Source organism: Grammomys surdaster, unplaced genomic scaffold (genome assembly GCF_004785775.1).
Source record: "Grammomys surdaster isolate TR1022 unplaced genomic scaffold, NIH_TR_1.0 126115, whole genome shotgun sequence".
In the NCBI taxonomy this organism is placed as follows: Eukaryota; Metazoa; Chordata; class Mammalia; order Rodentia; family Muridae; genus Grammomys; species Grammomys surdaster.
The window spans coordinates 804553-821130 of NW_021620923.1; the positions used below are offsets into that span (position 1 = coordinate 804553).

At 34.7% G+C, this 16578-nt stretch overlaps 1 protein-coding gene across 3 annotated transcripts in view; it reads left to right on the forward strand.

The window, feature by feature from the left end:
- Robo2 (roundabout guidance receptor 2) overlaps positions 1 to 16578 on the forward strand; it is a 497708-nt gene that overhangs the window by 274982 nt on the left and 206148 nt on the right. The gene's annotated exons all lie outside the window — the stretch shown is intronic.

Here is a 16578-nt window from a genome sequence, read left to right on the forward strand (position 1 = left end):
TCAAGCAGCGGTCGTCAAACGCGTTAATATTCGGTGCCCTTTCTCCTCTTCCTCTGGCTCTCTCTCTCCCTTTGCCACCCTTAGCTCTACCTCCCTTTTTCCTGTCCAATCATAGGCATCCCACTGCAAATAGATTGGGCAGGAAAATTTGTCACATGGCAACATTACAGCAAAGCTTTACCAGTTGCGTTCTTTTACATGGTAGCACCAGGTATATCCAATGTTTTAAAATAGATTGTTGGAAAGTTGAAAAGTCTATTATAGCATAGGCAAGACTTATTTTTTAAGTTAGAAGGGAGGTGCAATTTGGCAAAACCATTAATGACTCACCACAGAGCCATAGCTGGTATGAGTCTCCCAGGTTTGCATATATTCATACTGAGTGAGCCACTAATTTAACAGATCTATGGGTACTAACTCTTTTAGTCCCAATGAGGAAGCTTCTGTTACTGTTCTTAGTCTGTAGAAAAAAAAGTAAACAACAAAAGTTTTACATAGTGGAGCCAGAATTAAGGGGGAAAATGATGAAATTTGTTTCCAGGGGCATCACTTTTTGGAACTGAATTTACATAGCTTTTGAAACAACAAAAAACACACACAAAAAAAATTAAGCCAAAGATCTGCTACACAGAAGTACATAAATTGACCAGAGTTCTAATCAACATTGTTATACTGTTATTTAATTGATAGGTAATATATAAATGATAGATACATGATAGTTACATTTTAAGTATTAGATGGAAAGATAGTTGGAAACACATGCACATATATTAACACATATAGATAAAATATTTGAAATTTATTGTACTTTTTTAAAGACAAATAACTTTTCTCCATTGAAGCAATATTAGATTCATTAAACTTTGTATATTTTCATGTCCCATTGAACACTATGCAATTCCTGGTCCACTGATGTTTGAAAATCTATCTTTGAGATCTGTTTAATTTTTGTGTCTTCGATGATGCACTCTCAAGCTCTATCTTTATACCCAGTATATGACAGAAATCAGGTTATCAACTGATCCTTAAAACTACCTTTGTGTGTCATTACATATCTTATTATGTGCATTTGCTTATAGCTCTGGGCCTTCACTGTCCTAACATAGGAAGATGCTGTTCTTGGCTTGAACAGGTTCTCAACGCTACATTTACCAGCCCTTTCCTAGCCCCAGTGCTCTCCATGAATCTCCTGAATGACAGCCAGCACTGGTCTCCATTGGCCTCTCAGAGTCCCTGGAGTGCATCTCATTTCTGTGTCAATCCAGTTGTTAGCTTTCAGCCTTCATCTCTCACCTCATGGAATAGCAGCAGATCATCTGTCTTTTTATCCCCTAAGGAGGAACAAAGTTATTTGGATTGCCCTAACAAATATTCAGGAAGGACTTAACGGATAGTCATTTCTCAAACACTCATTTCAACACTTTCTCTTTTTACCTGTAATAGAAAAGAAACTCTCCTAATAGTCTACATATGAAACAAGGAACTGATGAAGAATCAACATCATCAATGAGCTGTTCAAAACTCCTTCATTTTTGTAACCAGCCCCATTTTATAAAGATATTGTACATTTATAAGAAATAAATTAATGTATATATTTTTTTCCTTTGGGAGATCAAACACACTAGCCAAATGTGTTCTTAAACGTCTTCCTGATTCTGCCTCCTGCTGAAAATACCACCAGTGGCCTGCTTGGACTGACTTTGTAGATTCTAGGCTCATTATTTCTCCCCTTGGTGGCAGGGAACTTGGAGAACTGAAAGGGGAAGATTAAAAGGCCAGCCAAAGTGAATCATCATATTCCAGCATTGTTTCAAACTAGGTGAGAAAGAGTAAATCTAAAAGGAGAAAAATGAAAATCAAAAGGTAATGATAAAATGGTGCCAGTGGATCACTTCACAGCTTACAAATGAATAGAATCCAGAGTGTTGTCTTGAAGTTTCCTCAGTCCCCTCCTGCCCTTCTGTCTTCCCCTCATTCTCCCCTTCCCTTCTTTCCTTCTTTCCCTCCTTCCATTTCTGTCATTTTATCAACAGGAGTTTTCCAGAGATAATCTCAGTGGTGAATCTGTGTAGTGCTGTAGATTTCTTTAATTTCCTCCACTGACGAGAGCACAGCATTAAACATCCAGTTTTAAACCCCAATCTTTGATGTTCTTCTGGCTCCGCCACCCTAAGCACCAGATTCAAAGAGGCTGAGACCTCAATGTTCTTCCCTTCCCCACTTTGCCCTGAAGAGACCGAGGCTTCCCATGACTCTTCCTAATGCTCACATTTATAATCATCAAGATAATGTTCATACTTTACTTTTTTCCATGGAATCTATAGAAAGTCTGAAGTACCCAGGATCCCCCGTTCGCCCATGTAATCATTATCAGATTCTGGCTCTCCAGAGCCTAGCTTAGATCTTCAGAGATGCAATGCAGGACCATTTTCAACAGAAGTCTGCATGAAGGGCTTTTAAATCTCGCAGCTTCTAAACTTTTAGCATCCCTTTGATGAGTTCACACTCTAGCTAGTTTTTCAATTTTCTGAATGTTGGCACATCCATTGAGGAATATATTATAATATACCCTGTGCCCATGCTTAGATAATCACTAGTTCAAGTATTTGTGAATATTTAGGCTCAAAAGAAGAAAAATGACTAGAAGCAAGGTATGTATCATAAAGCATCTTAGCAAACCCTGTGCCGATCTGTGTATGGGAGCATTTGCTTTTTTTCTCACACACCTCTCCTTTACTGTTAATTTGCTTTTTCTTGGATGAGTTTCTTTGTCCTCTTTTATTTTAGAATTCCAAGACATTCATCAGAAACATTTTCTGATGTGAAGAAGAGTGAAGAAAGTGACACTTGCCATTCTCGAACATGGAATAAATTTGAACATAAAATTTTACGTTTCTAGTGACAAAGGTGAACAGCCTAGGAGAGTGTGTTTTTTATGTTCATCCTCCTCACACTAGGAACATGAAATAGTCCAAAAAATGACTGTCCTGAGTGCTTTGCAAAAACTCAGGGTCTCTTAAAGGAGCTAAGTCACTTTAAGGACCAGCTCAGCAGACATACATGAAAAGAAAGCTTTTGTTGTTGTCGTTGATTATTTTTGAGGTTGTAATTATTGGCTTTCTTCCCTGTTCTCCCTCCAAACCCTCTATATACCCTCTGCAGACACTTCTAATTCACAGCTTCTTTCTCCATCAAAGATTATTGCATACATATACTTATTTGTATATACATATATTACTAAATACAACCTGTATTCCATATAAGGTTGTTTGTATATATGTTTTCAGGACTTACCATTGGACACCAGACAACCAATTGATGTTGCCCTTCCCTGGGCAAGGCCACCTCTCCCACTCTGGGTTTTTATCAGTTGCCTACAATTCTCTGGGGATTTCAGACCTTGAGAGCTTTCCCCAGGCCTGTTCTACGTGTTCATTAGTGCCATTTTTATTTAGCTCACATTGAGACAGTTACACATATGTAGCTATCCTTCCTGAATAACAGAGATTAGTCAACAAATTATTCACTGTAGCATAATGACAAATATAGTAAAGTTGAATGATACAAATTAATGCAGTGGCTATCCTACTTTAAATGGAAATGTTTGGTTCTGGAATGCTTTATTTACTCTATGACTATGAAAAATTGTAATCATAGGTAACAAAACTATAGTTAATTGTGGAATTTTGCATTACTTTTTCTTTTCTATTTTTATTGATTATTTTATTTATTCACATTTCAAATGTTAACCTCCTTCCCAGTTTCCCCTCCACAAACCCCCTTCCCCTCTCCCACACCCATTCCACTTCTATGAGGGTGCTCCCTTGGGTCATTGAGCCTTCACAGGACCAAGGGACTCCCCTCCCATTGATGACAGATAAGGCAATCCTCTGCTACATTAACAGCTGGAGCCATGGGTCCATTCATGTATACTCTTTGGTTGGTGGTTTAGTCCTTTGGGCCTTTGGGGGGGGTGGCTAGTTGGTTGATATTGTTGTTCTTCCTACTTTTAATACACTCTTAATATTTAGTCAGCACAAATGATGGTTTCCTTAACATGGTTGATAGGTCATTTTGTAAGGCAATTTGAACGTTTTTACTGAGTATCTCCTAGATTCTCAGCTAAAGTTTGGCTTTCCTGACTGTGCAGTGGCTTGAACAAAGCAGTTACCTAAGTATCTTGCCAAATCAGTGGTCTCTATTGTATTGTTGCAATATCTCGGGCTTCAATTCAACTACATCTAATCAGGTATCTCTTTAAAACAAAAATAAAAACAAACAAAACAAAAAAACCCTCAATACTAAAAAGCTCTCTTGGACCTGTTCCTTAGGTGGTTCTTTATTTGAACAAGAAAATGGATATTTGGTACTTTTCAACTTACAGAAACAATTTACTGATTGACTTTAGGTCCTTATTATATAGAAAACTACAGGCTTCCTTAAAACATGTGCTTTGATTCGTGGACTTCAATACTTTGCCTGAATCATAAAGTACACTCAGTAATTGCCGTCATTCCAACATGAGCAAGTATACACCACTATAAGCATCTTTTGGACATTTTGCTTATTGAAGGATCAATAAGTACAATCTGAAGAGTTGGAATTAGAAATACTGATGTGAGAAAAATGACTATAGATTTCATTTATAAACAAAAATTAAACACCTGAGCCTTTTTCCTTATATATAATTTCTTTCCTTTTTATCCCACAATTTCAAAATCTTTGGATCTTTCTTGGAGGCACTTCATTCTGTGGGGTTTAGAAAGCCTTGCTATGTCCTGATACATCCTGACATTGAGGCTTCAAGTGTTAAGTTTCTTTTATTCATTTTGTCTGTTTGTTTGTTTGTCTATTCATTTTAACATCTATTTAAGAATCTGAATAACTTTCACTAGAAATGTTTTATTGTTAAAATGAATCCCTAGTGGGTACATTTAAGAAACTTTCCACTTTATCATTGTAGTGTTATTCATATGACCTTTATTGACGATACATGGATATAGAAGATGTGTGTATAGATAAATAATTTTATGATGAAGTATAGCATTTGGAAGTCTGCTAGGTGTGTGCCACTACCTCCCACAGAATGAGTTTATGCCCACCAGCTTTGTCCATGATTTTCATCTGTGGGGTGGTCAGAGGGAATCCCTCCAGTATGATTACGTCCATCTAGTTCTGGGTTATATGAAGTCCTATACACTAAGAAAGGCCTTGTACGGTGTCCTCTTAGACTTATGCTTCCATGGAAACATTTTGTTGGAGAGTTACATAACTTAGAACACCTTCCTTTAAAGAATAAACAGAGTCAACCAAGGACTCAAGTGCCTAGGTCCAATCCATTGACTTCTATGAATTCACTTTGAATCACAAATTTTTAAGCATCAAATCTGACAAAGGAGCCTTTGTCCTGTAAAGTGAAACTGATAATTATAGTGCTTTAGTCTTCCATCAGCAGCTAAAGTTTGGTGAGTATTTCTTAGCGACACTGTAAAGTATGCTAATCATTGTACTTCATTTTTATCTTGTTATCTTTGTAAGATAGCCCAGAAGTGTGCATTCATATTTTTTACAATTTGAAAATGATACAGACAAGACCTTATAACAGTTAAAATATTCTTTCCTAGCTTGTGATGGCCTATCTGGTATTGAATCAAGTTCTAACATTTAGTGTTTGTTCCCATAATCCCAACATGATTCCAGCTTACAGTGTCTTAAACATTAAATTAAATAATAACAGATGTGTACCAAATATATTTTCTCCTTTTTTTAAATAAATAATGGAGATAAGAGAGAAGGAAAATTCATGCACGTGGTGAGGGCTCTTAATTTTTAAAATACTTAAAACTATTTAATATATTTAGCATTTCATAAGCACACAGTGTAATACATTTGATTACAATTTGCAGCATAGAATTTCGAGCTACAAAGTCACTATGCCAGCACTGCTGTTACTGTTGAATAAGTAGATTTTGTTAGTGTTCTAAAATTATCAGAGTTTATTCAAATTTACTACATAGTCCATTAAATGAAGTAGTTTATATTCAGATAGACACAGCTTTTGTGAATTATTACTATCTAATAGAATAGGGAATAATTAAAAGTAATGAAGTTTTTGTTGAATTGCTATGAAAGCTGTTAATCTTTTGACTTACCTGTACCATGTGTTCAGAAGCTTATATATCATTGCCTATACGTCTTACAAGGATAAGCAGCAAGAACTACACATACAGAAACACACACACACACACATACACACACACACACACACACACACACACACACACACACAGTATATGAGGGAGTTATTGTCATGTCTCATCTTTGGTAAGCAAAATTGAGAGAAGCACCTCTTCAGTTTCTGCCCCTGATTGAACTTTCTTATAACTACAGAAAACATATTCTTCTTTTCTTTCTTGTATGTTCTGGGAAGTCGAGTCAGTTTTAGTCCTAGGCTTTTGTGTTCTCACTGATATGAATCCCATAATCATGAGAATGTGTCCCAGTAAAAACGATTTCTCTCATTTCTAGAGTTTTCCTCCATGTTGAATACAAAGGCTCTAATCTTATAAGGGACAGTTAAAAAATAATTTATTTGTAGTGACTACTGTCTTAGTAGAATTTAAAGGGGACTGATAAGGCAAAATAGTTTCCTAGCATACTGTCCATATACTCATTTATATTATATGATGATATTTAGATGCTAAATCAAAGACATTCTTATTTTTTTGGTAAGGTGAGACTCATAGGCACCTTGGATATAACATTTTCTTTTGTTTCTGAAACCTCTTTTTATATTGCTTCTACCCAAATGCAAATTTCTCACCCCATTCATTGTAGTCCGGCCATGAAGAGCACAGTTTCAGCTACTACAGAAGAAACTTAGAGTCTGTAATCCGAGCTACCAAAGATAAGCAGCAAGAGTTAAAGAGAGCTTTGATGTCAAACTGAAGTTGACATTTGAGTTTAGAAACCTATTCCTTTATTTTGTTGACCTCATTAATCATATTTAAACTAGTTGAGGCTATAATAAGGCAGTTCTCATGGATTTCAGAAATGAGGTAATGCTGCTGCAGCTCAACATGTATCTTTAATGGACTGTTATCCAAATGCTAAAGTATTTGACTCTGTCAGAAGGGCTTTAATGTCCTTCATTGTGCCAACTCTGTCGCTGTCACCCTTGACAGATCCTAATTGGGATTAATTTAGTTAGGGGTGACAGAATAAGCTGAAGCAGTAGCCTGCATCTTGTCATGGATCCAAACTAGTTATGAGCTTTGCTTCTCCTGCTTCAGGCAAAGACTATGCTGACTCTACAAGGGACACAAGAGTACTTGCCAATTCTCTCTTTCATTGTCCTGACTTAATATAATCTCTCTCTTTCTAGGGTGACCCAATTAAAAATTATATATTGCAGAGGTATTTGGCATTGTAGTAATAAATATGTGTTCTGCAAATTTTTAATCACTTGCCAGTCTGTATTAGCCTTTTAATTATTAATAAAGTGAAATCCATTGATTTCCTCCAGTTGTTCGAACATGAGTCTGACCTAATCCTGCCTCAGGCTTGAAGGGTTCTGAGATGAAGAGCAAATCCTTGAGCTAAACATTAATTTTGTGGGATTTAAACATTGTTGTATTTTTATCCCTAAAGGAGCCTGTACCTTTGTCTTCTTGATTCTGAATATGGAGAAGCACCAGGAACTTTGGTCTCTTTCATGTTATATATACAAAGCAAATCTTAGGTGAAACACATTTATCTTGTTACTAAAATATGTCCTTTCTTATATTGTTCTGATATGGGGTGCTTCAAATTAACAAGTACAGTAGATTTTAATATAAACTTTAATGTAAATTAAAGTATTTTTTATTAAGTATTGCACTTTTATATTTTACATGTTGGAAAGAACTTTGTTTAGTTTAGTTTCAAACCATGGCCAATAACGCATTTGGATGTCCTCTTTTCAAGTTTTTCTAGTGAAATCTCATTTTAATTTTCCTTTGTTCATTGACATAATATCAATTTAAAAATCTTAATTTGGTTGAGCTATAGAAATTGGTTAATATGTCAGTTTCTCTTCTTACCCTCCCATGACATTCAAAGTCATGCTACTCAGGATGACAGAGTTTACTTCAAATGAAACTTTTGGAAAAGCAGACATTAGACCTTCAGACAAACTAAGGTAAACTTATTCTAATGACATGATGACAAGCCACAAGTGTAAATACAATTTTATCCTATCCATACAGATTGTTTCTCAAAGACCGAAGAAGAAAAATAAAAATACTTCATGGAAATATTATCTACAAAATGACTAGTGTTTAATGTATTAGTTAAAATTATACAAACTGGTTTATAATGACTTTCATATCATGCTCCAAGGCAAATATTTAAGATGATGACTGCCCATGATGATGACTGTGATGACTTCTAATATTTCAATTTTTTATATTTGAGAAATTTGTTATAATCTTTATATTGTCTATAGTGTGATCAAATATCATGTAATGTCATCTCATATGTCTTGATGTATTCACAAATACTAACTATTCAGAATTTAGTAGAAGCATTTGGTCATGAGTCGCGATCAAATTCAGTTTCCTTTTTTTTCTTTCCTTTCCTTTCCTTTCCTTTCCTTTCCTTTCCTTTCCTTTCCTTTCCTTTCCTTTCCTTTCCTTTCCTTCCCTTCCCTTCCCTTCCCTTCCCTTCCCTTCCCTTCCCTTCCCTTCCCTTCCCTTTCCTTTCCTTTTCTCTTATTGCACCAAGCTTAGAGAATCTTATATAAATATGTAGCTTCTTCCTATGTAAATTTAACTTAAAAACATTATAGTTAATATAAACATTTACAATTAGAACCTGAGAACTGGAAGGTTACAAGTGTTTATTTCACAAACAGTGGTAAAATATTAATTTTTTTTTACAGCTGTAGTCTTGAACCACATAGTGAGCCCTCATAGCTTTTCCTAACCCTAAGTCTTAGGGAATTTGTTTCCAGCAACATAATAGTGTTTCAAAAGCAATTGTGATTATAGTAACTTCAAAGCAGCAAGCATCTGCACTTTAAGATGGGCCAATGGAGGCTGGTATCTGTCTTCCATAAAAAAGCAATCTTGCTTTTCCCTGCTGCCACTTAGAAGGGTTTCCTTGGGGACCTTGTTAGATGCTTTCATGTGAGGACCATTTGACCCACTTCTGATTAGCGTGCAGGTTTTCACCATAGTGGCTTCTGGGAGGGAGATGCTGTTGACTGGTCGCCTCCCTCTTCTTGAAGTGAGAGAAAATTCTCGGTGGAATATATTAAGGATAATAAAGGAAAGAAGAAACATCAGTTAAAAGATGTGCAAAGTGTGGAACCACTATTAAAAAACCCCAATGAAAACATGTGTGGATGCTGAGTATTACTAAGGCAAGAGAGTCAACTTCCCGTTTTTCTATTAGTGCTCTGTGGAGTTTTGCTTTCCAATTTCTTTCTTTCTTTTTGCTTTTCACAGCATTTTAGAAATAGGCTTTTTCAAAGATGCAAGAAAAAATGACTAGCTCATTTCATATTAATCTTTTCTGCTTTTTATCTTGAATAACCCTTTACGTCAATCTCTCTACTTCTCTCTTTTAAATACTGGGTTATTAATGCCTTTAATAAGGTTTCATTATAGCTTTCATAGGCTTACATATGGAAATAGCAAGTTTTTATGCTGTAATCCAGTTTTTGCTATCATACACCCTCCTGTCTTCATATAAGACTTTCATGGTCTAATTTTCCATTAGGATAGGTTGACTTTAATATAATTGAGAATATATCATGGTGAATTCCATCGACAGTGGTCGAGTGCATTTTTCGTTCCTCCTGTTTTATTTCTTTAAAAACCACAGCTGTTGCTAGGATAACAAAAATGATATTGAGTAACTGCTTAAGCTTTCAGTTTCCCGGAGGGGTGAGGACCAGCAGGTAGCATAGCCCCACTCCCAAACCAGATGTTACTTTATTAAAAATTGAACATTTTGGAGAGAGTAGGAGGAGATTTATGTTTTACATTGTAGGCAGGAATTTGAAATAGTGAGACTGTGAGTTGGGCAGGTTCAGCATTGAGACACAAGCTTTGCTACCATGTATGACCAGTATTTACTTAAATCAAAATGTATGTGTCTGGACTCATAAAATGCCTAAAGATGATTTAGATATAAAATAATTGCCACATTCAGTGATGAATTTAATGAGTTTTTTTTTCCTTAGTTGGGTGGGTAGGTAGGTAGGTAGCTTGTTTGCTTAGTCTTTGGGCACAAAGGCAACTGTTTATAATTGTGTAGTATTTAAATGTAACATTCTATGATAACATATTGCTCTGTCCTGTGAGTGTACAGATGTTAATGATGACTAGATTATCCAATGATTACTGGTATTTTAAAGAAATTGAATCTGTGATACATAATCACTTAGCTACTATTAGTTTATGTCATTTTAAGGTGTGTGCATTATATCTTATATAGATTGCTTTATGTTTCTTTAAAGGCATCAAATATGTTTGACTTTCTAGGAAATATATAGTCCATAGCACTAAAAGATGCTATAATTTTGGCAATGTTTGATTTACTTTTTTCAATTCAATTTAGAAAATATACTACAATTTTAAATCACCAATAAATCGTTCCTTAATAACTCAATGCATTTGTGATATAAGGGATCAATGTTTTCAAATCTAGCAATACAGTTTTAAAATTAAACCTGAGACTCTTAAAGAGAGAGTCTTTATGTAGAAAAATTTAAAACATAAACTGGAAGTTAAAGACTATGTAATCTTGTGTTAAGTTTATGGCATCTTAATCCTTGGTATATTTTATTTGTTTCATCTTTTAATTAATCAGATTGTCCAGAGCCTCCTAATTAACTTATGACCACAATGTACTGATAAAAGCCAGATTACACAAAATAGCAATCTTCCAAATTATTGGAGACTTCACCTGTATGATTGCTTCAGTTGCATCTAGATACTATTGGGGGCAATTATACAGATGCATTAATCTTCAGTTTCTTGTACTTATCCCTTGTGCATCTTTCAAGGTTAGTATCTGCTTTTTCTACAGTCCTAAATAGCTTTAGACACAACCATCTTGTTAGATTCAGCTTTAGGTAGACAACTAACATTGATGACATCAGTTATGTGACTCTCTCAACATCCAATGAGGATGGAGAGTTGAAATCTTACAAGCAGTCAACAAATGGCAGATCACCATTTTTCTTTATCTTGTCAGTTAAATGTATATTATTAGACAAACACAAAGCTATGCTTATTTGGTCAACTTGTTGCACATTAGTGTGACTCTTTGAATGAAAATATTACTAATTTTCCTCTGAGTAACAGTTGGTGAATTCGTCTTTGGAATTCTACAGGAAAAGTGAATGCATAAGGAAAAACTATGACAAATTTAGATTCAATATAAATATATGTAAAATTGCACTCGTTTCAGGCAGGATATGAAGGCATGTGCCTTTAATTCCACTTCTCAGAGGAAGAATCAAGTAGATCTCTGTGACTTTGAGGTTAATTAGTCTGGTATGAATAGGGAATTCCAGGCCACATATTAATCCCCTGTCTTAAATGGATATCTTTGTGTGTGTGTGTGTGTGTGTGTGTGTGTGTACTGGTTTCAAATATTTAGAATACTTAAAAGTATCATATATGTAAATATCAGAAGCAATTTGTGTGGGCAGTATACATTGTCTTTACAGACTCTAGTTATTCAAATACTAAATAAATCACATGATATCTATAGGGGAAAGACTTCCCTCAATCAAAATGGAATCAATTTTTGAATATAAGAAAATTGTGACCAAAACTCTTATTTAGTGTGATTGGTCAAAGCTAGAACATCTGTTTTACCACAGTCAATAAAGAGAATCTGAGAATGGAACTATGCAATAATATTCAGATAATTCAATTAAACTATCTATGTTGTCACAATAATCAGAAATGATAATTTCTTTAGAGAAGTGTTTCTCTGAAATAGTCCTATAGTCTTTATAAGCCACATCATCATGTCCACACTTATCTAAAGAAATGTCTCCCTTCTTATTGATCATTTCAGTTTGTAACTAGGATTGGGTATGTGAGAATATACTCCACTATTTATAGAGATTCTGAATAAGAGATTCCTTGATGACCATCTAGAAATTTCTTTAGTAGCTACATAACCTAGAAAACACAGATGTCTTCCATCTGTAAGTAAGTCTGGGATGTTAAATGAAAAGACTGAGTGTTAGTGCAGTCAGTAGGTTCTGAGCGTGATGCCAGGGTAAATATCTAAGTCTTTATTGTATTCATTTGACAATGACAGATATTTTGCTCCAAAAGTTTAGTGTGAATAGGGGTGGGGGCAGAGACAGTGTGTATCATTCTATATTTTTCTAGCTTAAAATTATTTACTGAAAATAATTACCTTTACAAAGGACTTCCTTTGATTTTTTAAGCCAAATATACTTATGTGTATTTTCATTAAGTCTCTTGGTAATGACTTTTATGAAAGACAGTTCATACAAAAGCGGCTAGAATTAATAAAAGTTATTTTTTCCTTATAAAAATTAAATGTTACTTAATCTCTTGTGTCAGAAACTAACAAAGCTCATTTACTGCCTCTTTGGAGTTGATTATTTAAACATTGCTTAAGAGCTTCCCTGAGAACATAAATCACCAATTTGATTCTTTTTTCCCTGTTTTCGTTCTTCCAACACTCATTAAATATAGACAGCAAAGAAATACTGAACCTGTTTGCATGTCTGTAATCCCAGTACGCAGGAAGCTGTGTGTGTGTTTATGTGTGTGTGTGTGCGTGTGCGTGTGCATGTGCGTGTATGTGGTGTAGTGAATTCATGATTTTCTTGAGATCAAAGGTGAGAGTCCTGGAAAGAAAGAAAGAAAGAAAGAAAGAAAGAAAGAAAGAAAGAAAGAAAGAAAGAAAGAAAGAAAGAAAGAAAGGAGGAAAGAAGAAAGGAAGGAAGGAAAGAAGGAAGGAAGGGAGGGAATGAGAGAGGGAGGGAAGGAGGGAGGGAGGGAGGGAAGAAGGAAGGAAGGAAGGAAGGAAGGAAGGAAGGAAGGAAGGAAGGAAGGAAGGAAGGAAGGAAAATATTAAAACAAAAGAAGCAATGCAGGAGGAAGAAGGGAGGGGAAATGAAAATAATATATAAAGTAACAGTATTAAAGTTTCTAGAAAACAGTTAAGATGGTTAAATTTATAATGATGTATCTACATATTCTCCATGAGTTATGAAGAGATAGTTTTAGGGAGGGGGTAAATTAATTCCCTTAGTACTTAATGTTCTCTGGAAAAATCTTAACTCATGTAGTGACCCAAAGGACATATTATTCTATGATTGATAACTTTTATCTTGACCTTATAGTCATGAAACATTTTATAGAAGTTTTCTAGGAACTTCTTTATATAATAGATGGATGACCAAACCATTTTTTAAATATTTTTTTCAGTCACAATGAATTTCAATTTCAAATATCAAAATATAAAATCTGTTTTCTAGCACTAATTTCAAATTGTGTATCTTCTGAAGTCTTTGAGTATAAGTCAGTCAGTCCTGCATGACATTTAGACCACTCATCCACATGTGGATTGATTTAAATGGCCATGGCACTGACTGACACTTATATAGCATGTAATGACTCTAAATTGAGTCCATACATTCCTTGAAGAATAAGACAACATATGGTCAAAGCATGTGTATCTCAGTCTCCTATGCTTTTTGCCTTAAAAAAAAAAAGCACATCTTCTAGAAGTCTTAAACACTGTCATCATTAAAAGTACTTCACATGTCTGTATGTCTATATTATTTCCAAAAATATGAGGCTCAGAAACACAAAGTAGCCTGCCAAAATTCCGAAGTTCTAGAGGACAGGTTCAAATTGGTAGTTAATTGCTTTGGATCTGGTAGCTACCTGTACTCATGGCTTGGATATCAAGACAGAGAGAAATGGGAGTGTGTGTCCATGGTGGAGGGGAAGTGGATATGCAGGTAAGAAAATGATGAAACTAGGCTTGGAACCACTGAAGTATATTTTTACAAAGCTTGATATATATAATCTGTGGTTTTTCTGTGCTGGTAGAGGCCAGAGACATGTTGGCTTCTCTGGAGATGTGGATGCTGAGTATTTAGAACATGTCCTTTAGAAGGGAGCAAGTGATCTTAATCAGTGAGCCACCTCTCTAGTTCCCTAGAACTGATTTTTGATGTCTTTTCCCTAGTATTTTCATTTATGATCATTTTAATAATCTAGTTTGCCTTTTAAAATAGTCTCCTTTTTCAAAATATAATAGCCTTGACTTGATAGTCTCTCAATGCCTTCTGCAAATCACCAAAGATAGTAGATTCTAACTAATCAACCAAAATTATTGAAATGTTTCCATTTCTTTAAACATACCTTGAATAATTATAGATTGAATTCTGAACTGTTTAGTATCTTTTCCATAGCTGTTAGAATTGATGAATGATATGAAATCAACCAGGCAATCTTCTTGAGTCCTAGAGGGGCCTCATTAAGTAAAACAAATATCAGCACAAATTGCTTAAAAATAGGTCGATAAATTCACTTTAAGGATTGAAAATCATCCTGAGGGATTTACTTTTTTGTGTGTATTGCTCTACAAATACCACACCAACCTCTTTTTTATAGGTTTTTCTAGTGTGGTTTTGTTGCACATGGTCAAAGGTGGCTCAAGAAATGAACACTTCATGGTTTCCAGACCATTCTGAGTACCTCAAGGATACTCATATCTCTCTCTTTTGCTCATGAATTGTCTATTGTACAAACTATACTCTAGCATGCAGTAGTAGCCTATTAGCAGCCATGCTATTTGACTAATTATTATAATACTACAGTGTTTTGAAGCTTGTGTCTCTCTGTGGTTTCAAATAATCAATTGGGACCTTAGAACGTGTCTTCCAAGGATAAGGGCACGTACTCTTATTGTAATATTAAAATTATGTTTGAATATTTTGAAATATTATTTCAATATTTCAAAATTAAATATTGAAAATATTTAAATAGCATGTTTCTTTTAAAGCAAAAACACTATGTTTAACTGTCATTGGGAAGACTGTTTTATATAGTGCTTGCTTAAGTGATTGGCTTGTTGCAGCTTAAGAACATTTTCCTGGTAGTTAGAAGACATTGAATGCATAAAATAATTAGCTTAATGCATGTTTTTAATCATTCCCCCAATTCTAGGAATAATTTGAGATCTTCTTTACATACATTAAAAAAATAATAAGGGAGTCTTTAGCTGAGTGCTCACATCCTATACCTACGAATAGCATAACAAGTTCATCTGTTTTCTAATTCGCAAATCTCTACTGGTAATCTATATTCCTTATTCTGTCCATGGTGTTAATATGCTTGAGCAATTTAGAGGCTTTTATTGTCTCTAATAGAAGAGTCTGTACAGCCATATAGGACTTATGGGTAAATTTTAGTTTCTTGGTCCTTTTTTTCCCCATATAAACCAAGGACATGTGAGAAATACTAGTTTTTTAAAAGAAGATTAATGGCTCTAGATACCTCATGTTTTTTGTTTAGATTGCTACTTCATCAGACTTTGTAGTTTATTAAAGAAAAATTCAACTTTGAATGGATTGTGAATTTTATACTTCACTTAATTTCTTTGGGTTATATACTATTTTGGGAATATTTGTATTGTTTAATTTAAGAAGAAAATTATAATCATTCACAGGGCAGAGAAAGCTTCCTTTTTAATGTCTTTAGGCAATGTATCATTTTTCATAAACTCTAGACATTAAACATTTTCAGAACAGAGGCAATGTATATTTGTTTTGCTTTATACACATGCTGTCTACAATTCAGAATTTTACCAAAGGCTTGCTTACTAAATTAGATTTCACACATAAGCCATTTTGAGAATTCCTATACACTGGAAATAGGGAGACCGTTTACTGGCCACATAGAAGGGTAAACACTTGATCCTTGGAGCCTTCAGAGAGGTTTGAGTCATGAAGGAAAATCACAGATGTAATCTGGAAGTAGTAGGAAAGGGTAGAACAAATGTTCTTAAAATGCTAGATTAAAAGAGAAAAGTAAAAATTGTACATACTCTAATGTATAACATGAAGTTTTGAAAAGATGAGCATTGTGGAATAATTGAACGAGTCTCAGATATTTACTTTTGTAGTAAGTACACATAAAATCAGCTTCCAACATTTTCAAGTATGTAGTACATTTACTGTAGTCAACATGTTGTACAAAAAAAAAAAGATGTCTGACACATATTTCAGCTGTTCCACAGAAAATTTGTTGCATCTGGCCAACAGTTTCCTGATTCTTCCCACAACATGGCCTTCCTATACTCTCTTTCCGTGAGTTTAAATGTATAGATTCTTCATACAAGCAAGATTGCACAGTTTATGTATTTATATGCCCAGATTTCTCCATTTAACCTATAATGCCATCCAGGTTTATCTATTCATGAATGTCAACACAAAAGATGGAATTTCTTCCTTTTACAAGGGTGAATTATACACCACACACACACACACACACACACACACACACACACACACACACACAC